Raw genomic sequence first — 13,700 nt, forward strand, 5'->3', positions numbered from 1 at the left:
AAGAGATTGGTCACCACCCATGGTCACACAGCTGTTATAGGCAGAATGTAGATTGAATCACAGACTTCCAGATTTATAAACTAGTGTTTTTATCACTGCACTATATGATTAAAATCCTCTCCCTGATCCAACATGAAAGTCTACATCCTAGGATGAGGCTTATCCTGGTAGGATGGAGCTCCTAAAGTCAAGATGGTCAGGGGCCCCGCAGCCAGATGGGAAACCAGCTCAGACTCAGTGGGTGTGAGCTGTCATAGCCTTTCTTCCTATCATAGATAAGACCCTGACAATAATAGCGTACTTCAGCCCTTGAGCAATAAAGGAAGGAAAAAATATCAAGAATAAGCTCCTTTTCTTTTTTTTGTCTATAGCTCTCTCCTCCACATGCAATAACAATATGATGTTAGATAATGTTTAGTAAAAGTACTAGACAAATTTAAAATTGTTAATTTCAACTTGGAAATATTCTGTTACTGTTTACTTGAAAGTTAAAAATCCCAAAGGACCTTGAATTATTATTTACTGTCCTTGTTACCATTATTCACAGCTTCTTAGGCATACAAACATTCAATTAAATTTTCAAGCCGTGCTATTTGGATGGATGCAGGCAGAATTTCTGTTGAAAAAGAGATGACCTCAAATCTATGTTTTTCAATATTGAGGCCTAGGCTTTCTTCTCTTTGAAAAGGCATAAGCAATTATTAAAGAACATGCTACATTATATTTAACATTTTTTCTTTCTTATACTCTTTATCTCCTACTTTCTCACGATTTCTAACACAACTCAGGAGTCTTCCGATGGAAAAACTGATTGTGAGCTTTAGCTTGTCCTTATCCTCTTGTTTACCACTGCATTGCTTCTGGGTGTGAAGTGCCAATTACCATAAAAAAGCTTTTACTTAACTAGTTAAGTCCTCATTTCTATAAATGAGGACCTTTTAGTAAGAACAATAAGGAAATTAATTTGGTTTTTATTAACCCAAATTTGTCATTCTTCTTTTACTACACTGTAGGGTAATTTTCTTTCTAAAAAGTTCACTTCAAGTCTTCTCTGAAAGCTATGACTTCAGCAGGATAACTTTAGAACCAAAATATCGGATTTAATTTTTTTTGTTTTTATTTATTTAAAAATTTAAAAGAATGGTTGAGTTTTCTCTCCATGAGTACTTTCTTTTGGCTCTGACCCAGCATCTCTCTATCTTTCCCCCTAGATAACCCATGGACAAGTGTCTTGGTAGTATGGAGGTAGTTGCAGAGGGGATCCCTACATTTCACAGCACTCCCAATACGTGACGCTGCCATTCTCTGAACCATTTCCTTCTTCTTGAGGAAGAGACAATGTGAAAAGAGACAATCTGCGTTGCTTGCCTTGTTATTTCCTGTGCTGGGGAACTAACAGCTCTACATTATGTAAGACTTTTCATTATGCCATAGTTCCAAAATCAGGCTAGATACTTACATTAAAAGTAGAGAGGGGAGGAATGGGTAATATTAAGTTGAGCATGAAATCTAGTGTCTCATCTTTTCCTTTTTTTGACATGAGTCCCCTAGAGCCAACAATCGGAACATTTGATTCCCTATTGACCGTGTAATGGGAAAAGCTCAGGTTATTCCCACCTATTCCTAAGTGAGGCCACAGTCACAGTAATAACCAAATCTCAGTCCCTTAAGGTTCTACTTCCTTGACAAAAGACAATTTTGTTGCTTTTTTCATCCATAGTTTCTCCCTGTTGATTTCTGAGACTCCTTGGGGGCTCATATGTCTCCACAATTTAGTTCTGGTTACTGCCCACTGCTGCTACTTGCAGAGGTAGGATGTCATGATATCTCTCCTGCAGAACACACATGTATTCTTAGCCCTATAGCTCTACCTCATTCAGAGATTTTTTTTCTCCTAGACCTGGCTCTGCTGGTACCTCAAATAAGTGCTGAAGTCCAGCATCTAAAGAGCTCAGTGCCACTTGGCCACTCAGCTGCAGAACCAGAGGTCTGTAAATGGATATACGCAAGTGGAAAAGGACAATGTTCCTTTCATGCTGTGTACCTACACCAGTTGTACTTGGCACATTCAATGTTGTAGCTCTCCTACCTGCCTTGATCTAGCAATTTGTTTCTAAGCAGGAAGCTCTAATTAAGACCTTATTGTCTTCAAGGAGGATCTCAGGCAATTTGTCCATATGATCATGATGATCATGATATTATAAGGTGAGAGAATATTTTCTTCTGAGTGATGTTTGGTCAGAACCCGTAAGTGTCAAAGTTAATGACTTAATAGTGCAGCTTTTCCAATTCATAAATTCCCAATTCCTCACTCTGATCTTCCCATCCAGGGGAGACAATTTATCTGTCCAATTATTCTCACATATCCAGAATGGTTAGACAGAAACAAGTACAAGTATTAATGCTTTAGAGACATATTCAGCAAAGTCAGGATAGGCTGGGCAGAAAGACAGGGCTAGGACCTTTGACCTTGAGAGAAGCAAATGCTTAAAGAGATTCTGCCTCTGCTTTCCTTCCCTCCATATCTCAAGATCCTGTATTCCTGTTGATTCCTTTCATGCCTTTTCATCACAAGTTTAGAAAGAGTTGCATCAATATGTTACCTAAAAAAATGATATCACTTTTGGAGAACATGCTTAGAGGTCAACTGTTGCCCTTTCTCATCACCCACCACAGTTATATTTGGATGACTTTGCTGAATTTAGAACAAACTCCCCTCTAATTCTCAAGTTTGGTGTTGAGTCTGACTTTTAGAACAAATTCCTAAGTCCTATATGGTTGTAAGTTCTTACTTTTTGTTTTATAGCTATGAACCTCTTTGGAAGTCTGAAGTCTGGAGCCTGTGGATCTTTCTCAGGATAATATGTTTAAATAGTGTCAAATGCATGGAATTATAAAGAAGGCTAATCAAAGGACAGTTAACAAAACATTTTTTTAAAATTTGCTTCTTTATTTACACATTTGATAACAAGCTCCAGTGATAGGTCTAGTAACCAATTTTGAAGTAGTGATAAAATGATATTTTGAATTAATTGCAATAACTGTAACATTAGATGAAAATATCTGTGTTTTCCACTGGTGATAAAGTTACAAATATTGCTAACACTGCTCTGGTTTGTAATAGAAGAAATATTATAGAGTAGTTAAAGATTAGTAAAAACAAACATGCATTTTTTTTTTCTATGCAAGTTCATAGACTCCCTGAATTTGGAGTTTGTAGACCCCTAGCTAATATGGTAAGCTCTGAGTAGGGTCCTCATAGTTCATCCTGTTATCCAGTCTTGGTCAAGGTTGCTGTAATCCGTTCTGTGATATCTTTGTCTCTTGAAGGGACTCAGAATTTCCTCTGATTCAGTAACAATTTTTGGCCCCTTAGGAAATTAGAAGAAAAGAGATGCTGCTGGATTACACTGCCGAGAAGAATCCGATGCTCAAGGACAAATGGGGCTTCAGGCAGTAGGGAGGAGGGTTGCCATCTACTCTGTTGCACGGCATTTCATCCCAGCTCCCTCTTAGGACTTTTAGGCATTTTGGTGCTTACCTCAGTTTTATGGAGCAGACAAAGATTGTTCCATTCTTCCATACATAAACCTTGTATCCCATATAAACTGACTGTCTTGATGTTTTCTTACTTCTCCTTATGCCTTCCTACCTCTGTGCTTGGTATGTGCTGTCCTTTCTCCTGAGGTGCCCCACTTTTTATCACTCTGTCAAAAGACTTTGAATCTGGTGAGATCATGGATGATTTGTTTTATTTATTTTCCTTCATTAAAATTCCCCCTTAACCCCTGTGGGATAGCTAAGATTTGTGTTGTATGCACTACTCTTATCGAAAAGTGTGCAGTATTTATTTTGAAACATTTTGCCAACATTTTTGGTTCCATTCAAATCCAGCTACCTCCTTGGGGCCTTCCCTGATATTCTCAGTTTCGGAGGGACTCCCAACATGAATTCTCATTACCTCCCCTGTGCTTCTCACATTCTGTCTACATTATTGAATGAATTGCTTATTGAACAAATTCCTCATCTTGTCTTTCCTTCCAGATAAAGTCCTTTGAAAATAGTGCTTATGTATTTATTAATGGCAATATTCTCCCAGCACCTAGCCCAATATCTTGCACATAATATCCTATTTAATCATATTCTAATTAGCTAATTATTTAAGATGCCACAGGGTAAGCACTTAAGAAAAAAAAAAACTTGTGGCCATATTTTGAATGTAAGCAATGATTAGTAACACTTCATTTAAATTAATGTAAAGTTGTATTGAAAAGGCTACTTACTATTCACCATAATAAGAGCTGTTAAGAGGGCAGTGTTTCTACTCATCTTTCCGCATCAGGCTCCAGCCCAGCCCTTGCCTGGCTCCATTTAGCCAAAGAAGGACTTTTTTTGGTTGTTAATCAGATTGGTCAAGCCATTTGTTGGGCTTCCTGAGGAAGGCATTTCCTTTAATTCCTAGTCTTCTATTACATTTCACATATTATTTCCTCAGTTCTGATTTTCTCAGGGAGGAACTGATTGTTTCTGAGTCTCTAAGTGATATATGCCATCAGAATTTTGCCAAAACTGTACCTATCTTGTAAACATCACAGAGGAGAGCTACAATGGAAAGCTGACTTCATTCTTTGTATTACATAGGCAGTGGTGTTTTCGGCACTTATTTAGAATTTTAGACCATTATGATACATTATCCAATGTCATAGTATTGATGGTAGGAAGTACTGTTTCCTGGCTCCAGACCCTCATGGCAGGTTTGTGCCAGATTTTGAGATTTGTGCAGTGAAAGGAGATCCAAATGACATAAAGTTCTTGTGGTACCATTTCTTGCTGTGTTCTGCAAGAGAGCAGATTGGGCTCAGCGGGGTGGGTTTGCTCTACCTCGAAGTGATGAGAAGAAACCCTGAGTGGAGCTGCAAGTTTTGCACCCAGCTCTGCCAGCTCTGCAGCTGGTGGCCATGGTATCAGCGTGGCCTTTCCAGCTATCTCTGGTCTTGATCTGCACTTTCCTTGTATGCAATAAACTCTGTTATTTCTCAGCTTACATTTCCTTTTGTTGGAGCTGTTACCTGGTTCTGCAACATATCCAATTGTGATATAAACAATGTGGATAAAATCTATTAATGTCACAGAAAAATGCAAGTATAGAGTGCCTATGGCATGGTTCTGTAATATTTCCAATGTTTACAGCTTAAACTTTTTACACTCTGCCTGTCTTAATTTGTTGTTGTTGTCGTCATGTTTTGTACTGTTTTAGACTTTTAGCAGCCTGAAGCCATGGTTTTTAGTTTCTGTCTCCACTGATAAGTAGAAAAGAGGGATGAGGAAGGGGCTTTACTGGCTCAACCAGAAACAGAAACTAGGAACCTGTGACTGTATTCTCTCCCTTGGACACCCGTGCAGTCTAAACCATGTTTTAGGATCCCTGCCTCTTTGTAACATTGTTCTTTCAACAGGAGGTAATAGTTATGGAACTTGGGGACTACATTAACCAACTAGCACTTCCTATTTTGTTGTTGTTGTTGTTGTTATTGCTCTATTTTATTCTTTTTTTAAAAATTATTGTACTTTAAGTTTTGGGATACATGTGCAGAATGTGCAGGTTTGTTATATAGGTATACATGTGCCATGGTGGTTTGCTGCACCCATAAACCCATCATCTACATTAGTTATTTCTCCTAATGCTATCCCTCCCCTAGCCCCCACCCTGCAACAGGCCCTAGTGTGTGATGTTCCCCTCCCTATGTTCATGTGTTCTCATTGTTCAGCTCCTACTTATGAGTGAGAACATGCAGTGTTTGGTTTTCTGTTCCTGTGTTAGTTTGCTGAGAATGATGGTTTCCAGCTTCATCCATGTCCCTGCAAAGGACTTGAACTCATTCTTTTTCATGGCTGCCTAGTATTCCATGGTGTGTATATGCCACATTTTCTTTATCCAGTCTATCATTGATGGGCATTTGGGTTGGGTCCACATTTTTGCTATCATGAACGGTGCCACAATAAACATACATGTGTATGTGTCTTTATAGTAGAACGATTTATAATCCTTTGGGTATATAGCCAGTAATGAGATTGTGGGGTCAAATGGTATTTCTAGTTCTAGATCCTTGAGGAATTGCCACACTGTCTTCCACAATGGTTGAACTAATTTACAGTCCCACCAACAGTGTAAAAGTGTTCCTATTTCTCCACATCCTCTCCAGCATCTGTTGTTTCCTGACTTTTTAATGATCGCCATTCTAACTGGCATAAGATGGTATCTCATTATCTCATTGTGGTTTTGATTTGCATTTCTCTAATGACCAGTGATGATGAGCTTTTTTTCATAGCTTGTTGGCCACATAAATGTCTTCTTTTGAAAAGCGTGTGTTCATATCCTTCGCCCACCTTTTGATGGGGTTATTTGTTTTTATCTTGTAAATTTGTTCAAGTTCCTTGTAGATTCCAGATATTAGCCCTTTGTCAGAGGGATAGATTGCAAAAATTTTCTACGATTCTGTAGGTTGCCTGTTTACTCTGATGGTAGTTTCTTTTGCTGTGCAGAAGCTCTTTAGTTTAATTAGATCACATTTGTCAATTTTGGATTTTGTTGCCATTGCTTTTGGTGTTTAATCGTGAAGTCTTTGCCCATGCCTATGTCCCAAATGGTATTGCCTAAGTTTTCTTCTAGGGTTTTTATGGTTTTAGGTCTTATGTTTAAATGTTTAATCCACCTTGACTTGATTTTTGTATAAAGTGTAAGGAAGGGGTCCAGTTTCACTTTTCTGTGTATGGCTAGCCAATTTTTTCAACACAATTTATTAAATAGGGAATCCTTTCCCCATTGCTCGTTTTTGTCATGTTTGTCAAAGATCAGATGGTTGTAGATGTGTGGGATATTATTTCTGAGGCCTCTGTTCTGTTCCACTGGTCTATATATCTGTTTTGATACCAGTACTGTGCTATTTTGATTACTGTAGCCTTGTAGTATAATTTGAAGTCAGGTAGTGTGATGCTTCCAGCTTTGTTCTTTTTGCTTAGGATTGTCTTGGCTATACAGACTCCTTTTGGTTCCATATGAGATTTAAAGTAATTTTTTCTAATTCTCTGAAGAAAGTCAATGGTAGCTTGATGGGAATAGCATGGAATGTATAAATTACTTTGGGCAGTATGACCATTTTCACAATATTGATTCTTCCTATTCGAGAGCATGGAATGTTTTTCTATTTATTTGTGTCCTCTCTTATTTCCTTGAGGAGTGATTTGTAGTTCTCCTTGAAGAGGTTCTTCACATCCCTTGTAAGTTGTATTCCTAGGTATTTTATTCTCTTTGCAGCAATTGTGAATGGTAGTTTGCTCGTGATTTGGCTGTTTGTCTATTATTGATGTGTAGGAATGCTTGTGATTTTTGCACATTGATTTTGTATCCTGAGACTTTGCTGAAGTTGCTTATTAGCTTATGGGGTTTTTGGGCAGAGACAGTGGGGTTTTCTAAATACACAATCATGTCATGTGAAAACAGAGATAATTTGACTTCCTCTCTTCCTATTTGAATATGCTTTATTTCTTTCTTTTGCCTGATTGCCCTGGCCAAAACTTCCAATACTATGTTGAATAGGATGGTGAGAGAGGGCATCCTTGTCTTGTGCTGGTTTTCAAAGGAAATGCTTCCAGCTTTTGCCCATTCATTGCCCACATTGGCTGTGGGTTTGTCTTAAATAGCCCTTATTATTTTGACATATATTCAATTGATACCTAGTTCATTGAGTGTTTTTTTTGCATGAAGGGGTGTTGAATTTTATTGAAGGCCTTTTCTGCATCTGTTGAGATTACCATGTGCTTTTTGTCATTGGTTCTGATTATGTGATGGATTACGTTTATTGATTTGCATATGTTGAACCAGCCTTGCATCCCAGAGATGAAGCCAGTTTGATCATGGTGGATAAACTTTTTAATGTACTGCTGGTTTCAGTTTGCCAGTATTTTATTGAGGATTTTCACATTGATGTTCATCAAGGATATTGGCCTGAAATTTTCTTTTTTTGTTGTGTCTTTGCCAGGTTTTGGTATCAGGATGATGCTGGCCTCATAAATGAATTAGGGAGGAGTCCCTATTTTTCTGTTGTTCGGAATAGTTTCAGAAGGAATGGTACCAGCTCCTCTTTGTACCTCTGATAGAATCTGACTGTGATTCCATCTGGTCCTGGCCTTTTTTTTTGTTGGTAGGCTATTAATTACTGCCTAAATTTCAGAACTTGCTATTGGTCTATTCAGGGATTTGACTTCTTCCTGGTATAGTCTTGGGAGGGTGTACATGTCCAGGAATTTACTCACTTTTTCTACATTTTCTAGTTTATTTGTATAGAGGTGTTTATAGCATTCTCTGATGGCAGTTTGTATTACTGTGGGATCAGTGGTGGTCTCCCCTTTATCATTTTTTATTGTGTCTATTTGATTCTCTCTTTTCTTCTTTATTTGTCTGGCTAGTGGTCTATTTTGTTAATCTTTTCAAATGAATCCAGCTCCTGGATTCATTGATGTTTTGAAAGGTTTTTTGTGTTTCTATCTCCTTCAGTTCTGCTTTTTTCTTCTGCTAGCTTTTGAATTTGTTTGCTCTTGCTTCTCTAGTTCTTTTAATTGCAATGTTAGAGTATTGATATTAGATCTTTCCTGCTTTTTCTTGTGGGCATTCAGTGCTATAAATTTCCCTCTAAACACTGCTTTAGCTGTGTCCCAGAGATTCTGCTACATTGTGTCTTTGTTCTCATTGGGTTCAAAGAACTTATTTATTTCTGCCTTAATTTCATTATTTACCCAGTAGTCATTCAGGAGCAGGTTGTTCAGCTTCCATATAGTCGTGTGGTTTTGAGTGAGTTTCTTAATCCTGAGTTCTAATCTGATACTGTTTGTTATGATTTCTGTTCTTTTGCATTTGCTGAGGGGTGTTTTACTTCCAATTATATGATCGGTTTTAGAATAAATGTGATGTGGTGCTGAGAAGAATGTATATTCTGTTGACTTGGGGTGGAGAGTTCGTAGATGTCTGCTTGGTCCACTTGGTCCAGAACTGTGTTCAAGTCCTGAATATGTTTATTAATTTTGTGTCTTGATGCTCCAATATTGACAGTGGGGTGTTAAAATCTCTCACTATTATTGTGTGGGAGTCCAAGTCTCTTTGTAGTTCACTAGGACCTTGCTTTATGAATCTGGGTATTCCTGTATTGGGTGCATATATATTTAGGATATTTAGCTCTTCTTATTGTGTTGATCCCTTTACCATTATTTAATGCCCTGCTTTGTCTTTTTTGATCTTTGTTGGTTTTAAGTCTGTTTTATCAGAGACTAGGATTGCAACCCCTGCTTTTTTTTTCCTTTCTTTCTTTTTTTTTTTTTTTTGACTTTCCATTTGCTTGGTAAATCCTCCTCCATTCCTTTATTTTGAGCCTACGTGTGTCTTTATATGTGAGCTAGGTCTCCTGAATACAGCACACTTATGTATCTTGACTCTTTATGTCCTTTACCAGTCTGTGCCTTTTAATTGGGGCATTTAGCCCATTTACATTTAAGGTTAATATTGTTATATGTGAATTTGATCCTGTCAATATGATGCTGGTTGGTTATTTTGCCCATTAGTTGATGCAGTTTCTTCATAGTGTTGATGGTCTTTATGATTTGCATGTTTTTGCAGTGGCTGGTACCAGTTTTTCCTTTCCATGTTTAGGAAAGGAGCTCTTGTAATGCAGGCCTGGTGGTGACAAAATCTCTCAGCATTTGCTTGTCTGTAAAGGATTTTATTTCTCCTTAACTTATGAAGTTTTGTTTGGCTGGATATGAAATTCTGGATTGAAAATTCTTTTCTTTAAGAATGTTGAATATTGGCCCCCATTCTCTTCTGACTTGTCAAGTTTCTGCAGATAGATCTGCTGTTAGTCTGATCTATCAGACTATGGGTTTCCCTTTGTGGGTAACCTGACCTTTCTCTCTGGCTACCCTTAACATTTTTTCCTTCATTTCAACCTTGGTGAATCTGACAATTATATGTCTTGGGGTTGCTCTTCTCGAGGAGTATCTTTGTGGTGGTCTCTGCATGTCCTGAATTTGAATGTTGGCCTGTCTTGCTATGTTGGGGAAGTTCTGGGTAATATCTTGAAGAATGTTTTCCAACTTGGTTCCATTTTCCTGGTCACTTTCAGGTACACCAATCAATCATAGGTTTGGTCTTCTCACATAGTCCCATATTTATTGGAGGCTTTGTTCATTCCTTTTCATTATTTTTTCTCTAATCTCATCTCCACACTTTATTTCATTAAGTTGATCTTCAATCTCTGATATTCTTTCTTCTGCTTGATGGATTCGACTATTGATACTTGTGTATGCTTTATGAAGTTCTCATGCTGTGTTTTTCAGCGCCATCAGGTCATTTATGTTCTTCTTTAAATGGTTATTCTAGTTAGCAATTTGTCTAACCTTTTTTCAAGGTTCTTAGCTTTCTTGCATTGGGTTAGAATATGCTCCTTTAGCTTGGAGGAGTTTGTTATTATCCACCTTCTGAAGCCTGCTTCTGTCAATTTGTCAAACTTGTTCTCCATCCAGTTTTGCTCCCTTGCTGGCAAGGAGTTGTGATCCTTTCGAGGAGGAGAGGCATTCTGGTTTTTGGAATTTTCAACCTTTTTGTGCTGGTTTTTCCTCATCTTTGTGGATTTATCTACTTTGATCTTTGCTGTTGGTGACCTTTGGATGGAGTTTTTGCATGTTCATCCTTTTTGTTGATGTTGATGCTATTGCTTTCTGTTTGTTAGGTTTCCTTCTAACAGTCAGGCCCTTCTTCTGCAGGTCTGCTGCAGTTTGCTGGGGGTCCACTCAAGATACTGTTTGCCTGGGTATCACCAGTGGAGGCTGCAGAACAGCAAAAATTGCTGCCTGCTGCTTCCTCTGGAAGCTTCATCCCAGAAGAGCCTTTACCAGATGCCAGCTGGTACTCTCCTGTATGAGATGTCTGTCAACCCCTGCTGGGAGGTGTTTCCCTGTCAGGAGGCCTGGGGGTCAGGGACCCTCTTGAGGAGGCAGTCTGCCCCTTATCAGAGCTCAAGCACTGTGTAGAGAGATCTGCAGCTCTCTTCAGAGCCAGCAGGCAGGAACATTTAAGTCTGCTGAAGTTGTGCCCACAGCCGCTCCTTCCCCCAGGTGCTCTGTCCCAGGGAGATGGGAGTTTTATTTATAAGCCCCTGACTAGGGCTCTAGCCAGCACTTTCTAGAGCTTAACTCAGCAGCTTTTTGAATGACAGTTTCTTAGAATTTCTTAAATATTTTAAGAGCCAAGTTTTTTTTTTTTTCTTTTTGGTACAACATGCTGAAAACAATGCAGGGTTCAGATGAAACAGAAAAGAGATTGTGGTCAGTTGAAAAGAAGACATTCATCTCTAAGGACATGATTTTCTTTATCTGCAATATTTTGTTTTAAAGTTGAAGGAGCTTTAAGTAAGTTCATGAGCTTTAAGTATTCAGAGGGGAAAATGTATTTTGTTGAATTTCTGTTCCGTGTCCTTTTTTTTCCAACATGAAATTGTAAGAGGTTTTCAGAATACTGGCGAAACTAGAGAACCAAATAGAGTGCTGGTAATAAATAGGCCTGGTCCTATGAGCTATTGCACTGTAAGAAAACTCATTATTTGTTCACAGTGGAAATGACTGTGGGAAAATAATGAGTGACATTTGCACTGAACTCTACAGAATGGTCGCCACAGAGCTCCAGACTTGTATATACAATTGGCTTTTTAACGTTTCCCCTTGTATATCTCAAAGGCATCACAACTCATCATACCAGACACCATACTTGTGGTCTGTTGCCTCAAACCTATTAATCTGATGGTGTTTCTTATCTTATTAAATGGTACCACCTTTTCTCCAGTGAAATGTGGCAGAATATTCTATTGAAATGTGAAGTTGTACTTTTTCTTTGCATGCTTTTCCTTATTAATTTTTAAAAACAGTGTCACTCTGTGACACAGTGGGTGTCTGTCTATGTGACTCCAAACCTTAGCGACCTTGGCTGAGCCTAGAATCTAGGGCTGGTATTTGCAAATATCTTAAGCCACTGACAGAGGGACGAGTTGAGGGAGAAAGCCATTTGAGACCAGGAGAGAGGAAAAAGAGAACCCTAATTAGGAAAGGAAGACAGAAGTCTAAGAGGGTCTCTGTGGGACACCTGTGTGGTACTTCCATGGCTCTGTCCTGGGAGGTAGCTACCCCTCAGGGAAATGACTGTATCAGTACTGCATGATGTCCCTAGGGAGGCTGGATGCAGCCCCATCAAAAGTTCCTATAACCTGCAAGTAGTAATACTGTAGGAGCCAAGTGGATGAAGTGGAATGGAACATGGCCAACTCAGTGGTGATGTGGGCAGATAACCACTGAACCAGGAATGGGGTTGGCTGAGACTTGAGAGGACCTGGGGAAGAGGCAGAGGAAGGAAGTCTGAGTAGCCTGAAAGGCTGGGTTTTAGAATTGAAATTCAATTTAAGAGAGTTATAAATGTGATGTTTCTCATGCATCTACTGGTCAAATAAGGCTTATACCCATTACATAGGCAAGCCAGAGTCCTTCTTACCACTTTTATCACCCTCATGCCTCATAGCAAATACATCGCCTGAATTTGTGCATTCTACCTCCCGAATCCATTGACTTCTTTTCATCTCTACTGATGCCACCCTAGTCAAATTGTTCATAAGTTCAAGACTTACCAACAGTTATTTTTGTATCAAATTGTATTTCCCTTAATTTTTTATATAAAATTGTAATTCCTTTGTTATTATTTGTTTGTCAAAACCTATAGAATGTATAACACCAAGAATGAATGCTAATGTAAATGATGGGCTTTTGGTAATAATGATGCGCCAATGTAGATTCACCAATAGAAACAAATGGATCACGCTGGGGGGTATGGGGGGGTGTTGACAATGGGAGAGGCTGTACATAATTGGGGAAGGAGGTATGTGGGAATTCTGTACTTTCTGTGCAATATATATATTTATATATATATTAAAAATATATACATATCTTAAACACACACATCTGATTATGCAAACTCTTGAATGGATTCTCAATATTATTAGAATAAAGGCCAGATTCTTTAACTTGAGCCATAGCTTGTGTATGGACTGCCTCCCGCCTACTTTCCAATCTTCCTCTCTCATCCTGATCACCCATGTTTTTCAGCTCTAGTTACTGCCAGTCCCAGGACCATTCCATGGCTTATTCCTTCTACCTTGTTTTACCTTGGGATGCTTATTCCCAAAGATTCCTGCTACTTTGGGATGCTTGTTCCAGTCCCTGTTGATTATCTTCCCATTTTCCCTTTCTCAGGAAAGTCTTCCCACTTCTTTGGTTATGCCAAGTTCTTTACTATATTATTATATGCCTCATGGCATCATGACCTTCTTCATAGCACCTACTGCAGTTATATTTTATATTTTTGCATGATCATCTGATTCATGTCTCTTTATCAATAGTCTTGTAAACTCCAGGAAGGCATGGATATTGCAAATCTAGAACTTAGCTCATATCATGTACCTGGCTCTGTGTTTGGGGTTTCCAAGATCACTACCAGGTTCAGTGATTCATTAGAAAGACAGACTCAGAATGGAAACATATTCACATCTGTGATTTATCATGGTGAAAAGATAAAAATCAGAATCAGCTAAGGCAAAAGGCACATGGAGCCA

This window comes from Chlorocebus sabaeus, chromosome 17, assembly GCF_047675955.1.
Source record: "Chlorocebus sabaeus isolate Y175 chromosome 17, mChlSab1.0.hap1, whole genome shotgun sequence".
Taxonomy (NCBI): domain Eukaryota; kingdom Metazoa; phylum Chordata; class Mammalia; order Primates; family Cercopithecidae; genus Chlorocebus; species Chlorocebus sabaeus.